This window comes from Podarcis erhardii (assembly GCF_964252035.2).
Source record: "Podarcis erhardii genome assembly, chromosome: 6".
Taxonomy (NCBI): Eukaryota; Metazoa; Chordata; class Lepidosauria; order Squamata; family Lacertidae; genus Podarcis; species Podarcis erhardii.
Genome location: NC_138510.1, coordinates 74,528,423 through 74,532,943, shown reverse-complemented (window position 1 = coordinate 74,532,943; position 4,521 = coordinate 74,528,423). Strand labels below are relative to the sequence as shown.

The following is a 4,521-nucleotide window of genomic DNA, read 5'->3' as shown; positions in this document are numbered from 1 at the left end:
AGCAACTGGCTCAAACCTCTTTGCACACTGAGCTTCTCAGGTAGACTGAAGGAGAGGAAAGGCCTGATTACCACATCCTCCCAAGGTGACGGGAAGTGGATATAGCTAAGCCTGGCAGGACAGCTTACTCTATGGTATTAACCCCTTCATGCATTAATTTGACTTAAGCATGTTGGTTATATAAGGCTGTTGATCGCACACTTTGGATCTGAGTTCCGCTATTATGGAACTGTTATCATTCACTATCTTTGAATCACCTTTCTGACCTCAGAAACTATACCTCTTCCTTCCCCTTTCTGTCTCTTCACCCCCAGTTCCTTCACACATTTCATTATTGGCCCAATTTTGGTAATATGCCCCATAAATAGTGTTTAAAATAAATAATAAAATGAATCTGCATGCTTCCTTTCTCTTTTTCAGTACAGTAAAATCAGCATGGCACTCGGCATTGTTCGGCGATTCTAAGAAACCAAAAACTCAATGCAGTTTTGAAAGGTTCAGTTTGTCACCTGGATTCAAAATATCATCCAAGACAAAAAGTGTTTTACCCGCCCATTGGGTCATCCATTCTGTTTAACTGAGATTTAACTGCTGGGAGTATATGGCATTTTTATTCTCGCTTCTTTTTTGCATGTGCTTTTTAGAGAGATGGTCATGCATGTGGTTCTGAACCGCTGTAATCTATTGCAATGTTCATTGCAGGGTACAAAAGGAAATGACACAAACAAACATTTTGAACCGTTTTCTTTCTGCTGTGCTGCGCAACATCCCACTCTGTGCTCAGACTTCTGCGAATATGCTAGAAGAGGAACAAAAAAAGAAGCCCATCTGGACTTGCTGATATGGGAAAAGAACATCCTCAACGGCAACACTTTTTTGCTCTTACCAAAGCAGAATATTTTTACTACATTGCTAGTCGTTTTGCATAATTTACAGTGGCTTTGCTCCTGAGGAATTCTAGCGCTCAGTGTTCCTAATCAATGCAGGACACTGTACACTCAGCAGAATCTTTGGCATTCTGACTTCACAGTGCTACTCAAATTCTAGAATTTGTTTAAGAGAGCATTTTCCCACAAGGACAATAGCTATATACTGTAGAAGTCAGCTTTTATCCAAGTAACAACATATCTTAATGAAAATCAGTCACACCGGCTGTTTAATTTTTTTATTTTTTTAAATACTTTATGCAATGAAACACCACCACAATCCTGGCATTTTGATCCTATACACATTTACTCAGAATAAAGCCCCTCTATGTTCGATCATGGCCACTGGTCCCATCACCTCCTGGCAAATAGAAGGGGAAGAAATGGAGGCAGTGAGAGATTTTACTTTCTTGGGCTCCATGATCACTGCAGATGGTGACAGCAGCCATGAAATTAAAAGACGCCTGCTTCTTGGGAGAAAAGCAATGACAAACCTAGACAGCATCTTAAAAAGCAGAGACATCACCTTGCCAACAAAGGTCCGTACAGTTAAAGCTATGGTTTTCCCAGTAGTGATGTATGGAAGTGAGAGCTGGATCATAAAGAAGGCTGATCGCCGAAGAATTGATGCTTTTGAATTATGGTGCTGGAGGAGACTCTTGAGAGTCCCATGGACTGCAAGAAGATCAAACCTCTCCATTCTAAGGAAATCAGCCCTGAGTGCTCACTGGAAGGACAGATCCTGAAGCTGAGGCTCCAATACTTTGGCCACCTCATGAGAAGAGAAGACTCCCTGATGTTGGGAAAGACTGAGGGCACAAGGAAAAGGGGACAACAGAGGACGAGATGGTTGGTATAACCTGCTCTTGCAACCTTCCTCCAACCACCTTGCTTATGGGTTCTCTTGCCTCCTTCCTTCCTTCCTTCCTTCCTTCCTTCCTTCCTTCCTTCCTGTCTTCACTCATTTTCACAAACCTATTCTTATTTCTAGAGTTCGTGTGAGGTTTCTGCCCCAGCCAAACTGACAATTCTCCATTCACAGTGAACTTTCTGACTGTATAGTCCCTGTGTAGCTGAAATGTTGATGAATGTTCCATGCCATCACATCAGCTCAACCACTTGGCATGATAGACTGAAGCGGCAGTACTAAAAACCACTAATCAGTTCTGCAGGTGGAAGTGTTATTCCACTGGTGTAGCTTCATCTCTGCCAACAAAGCTGCACTTCTGCTGCTTCCTAAGGTTGCTCAGTGAATCTCCACTACGGAATTGCATCCTTAATCCCAGATAAGTGTGCATAGGACCGCTGCCTTAAATTTACCAGAGCGCACCATTCTCCTTTGACATAGAAGTAACATTTTACAAATGAGGTGTGAAACCACTGCTAATTCACTTGCGGTTACATAAAGCCTGTCATGAACTGCCTGCTCAATTGTATTTACTGGTGATGTAAGAGGCTTGTGCTGTGACACATATGAGGATAGAAGTGTAATTTTATTCACCCATCAGTAAACCTCTTGTTGTTTTTCTATGTCGTGCATTGTGACTAATCATACTAATGTCTATTATTAACGGAGAATTGCTGGAGTGAAAGCAAAGCCCACATCTGCTTTGAAAAGAATGCAGCTATTTAGGATTTGCATCAGAGTCACTTTGAAAGCATGGATGACAGATGCCCAGCAGTGTCGCCCAGTGAATTCAAATAAAGGCAAATCAGAGACCAACATAGAACCACAGAAGCCACTTAATAGTGGAGTATTAGGGTTTTACTAGTTTGTTTCATTGTATTTATTCTAAAAATATATATTCTGCGTTTCAGGACAAGTATCCCCAACAAACTGGCATACAAAGCCAGTCGTAAAGACTTTAAAAGCAACAATTTTAAATCAACAGTAAGATCATGCCCCTTTATAAGAAGCAGTAAAAACATCAGTAACATGCAGCTAAGGGATCCCCATGTTTTTTGGTGTACACTGTTAACTGAGAAGGTACCAGTTGATGCTGTGTGCCTTGCAACCTTTTTTTGGTAAAACCTGGGCTGGAACTGCTCCAGACTTTGGTGAAATGGAACACTGGTTGAATTATCTTAACACTACAGTGATGATTATAGAATCATCAAGTCAGATGGGACCCCCAAAGGTCATTGGTCCAACCCCCCACAATGCAAGAATATAAACTTGCTATCTGCTGGTGCTAGAGCCACTTGCTTCTGGATTTTTCCCCTTGGCATTTTGGTAAAAGAATTAGCAGTGATTTTGTGTATTCTGTGGCTGACCGGCAATGACTACTCCTACTCGGAGCAACCCCCATGGAAATAAATGACCTAAGTTTGTCATGTCCATTAATTTCAGTGGAGCTACTCTGAGTAGAACTAGCATTGGCAACAAACCAATGAGTTTATATTTCAGACTGAAGTTACTGCTGCAGAATCATTTTATTAAATAAGAACAGAGCATACTTGCTGGGAGGCAAAAATACTCATTGCATGGTCATAAGTTATTTCTATGGCTCATAGTTCTGAATCCCATCACCCCTGCTCAATTTAAACCCCTTAGGCTGTTATCATGCTTTGATTGGATAGAATATTACCTGACATTTTATTTCTAAGTCAATTGGCAGGAGTCTTGTATTGTGTTTTTTAAACTATTGAAACAAAACAGCCCACCAGAAGATCTGCAGACCTAATTTAAAACTCCTACTCTCTTCCACAGGCTCATTGCATGGTATTACCTGAAAGTATAATATGAAACACAATTATACATTAGGAAGTGAAAAGCAGAAAAAGAATACAGAAAGATAAGAGCATGAAGAAGAACAGATACATTCATTGTGTTTTTGAAAACTTGCTCTTCAGGGTCATGATGCATCAGAGGCAATGGAAGAATCGAGCTGTAGCAGCAGCAGGTATTGAAGATGTAAAAACAAGTGAAACACTGGACCTCAACTTCCCACAAAAGATGAGACAGATTCAGTCACTTTTGAAGGTAAAGATGGTGTGGAAAATGCAACTAAGTGATGAAAAATGCACTCCAGTCAAAACAGAAGACAGCATATATTTTAGAGAGGTTCCTTACATTAGTGACATCGCTTTGTAGCCTAATTCTCTTTCATCAGATATGAATGCAACTGATAAAAGATCATTCAACACCCTTAAAAGAGTCAAAAATTACTTACATTCTGCTATATCTCAAGAGCATCTAATGAGTTTAGCAATTTTAGCAATTGAAAGTTCTGCATAGCAAGATGTAAAATATGACAAGTTAATTGACAATTTTGTGCAAAGGAAGTGTAGAAGAAAACATGTATAAATTTTATATCTATAAATATTTTATGTAAATCATTGAATTTTCATCCATATTGTTCCTTTAAATAAAGTTCATTTTCAAGTGAATAGAAGTGTTTTCTTTTCTCTCTATATCCATATATCATTAATTAGAAACAAAAAATACCATTTAATAGCAACATGTTATTAACTCCATCATATTTTCAACTCCCTAAAAGGGCTGTGCACAGGACCCGATGGATCATAAACCCACCACTGCTGCTTAAGGCCTTTTTCCATTATAATTTAATATTAAATCTAAATACACATGAGC

The 4,521-nt window shown here is 39.4% G+C and overlaps 1 long non-coding RNA gene across 1 annotated transcript; it reads right to left on the bottom strand.

Moving 5' to 3' along the window:
• Nucleotides 1–592: 592 nt before the first annotated feature.
• Nucleotides 593–956, bottom strand: LOC309344075. The gene is made up of 2 exons (XR_014157606.1): nucleotides 887–956; nucleotides 593–799 (listed from the first exon to the last, which is right to left on the bottom strand). It is a non-coding gene; the product is annotated as an uncharacterized lncRNA (long non-coding RNA).
• Between the last annotated feature and the right edge of the window lie 3,565 nt (nucleotides 957–4,521).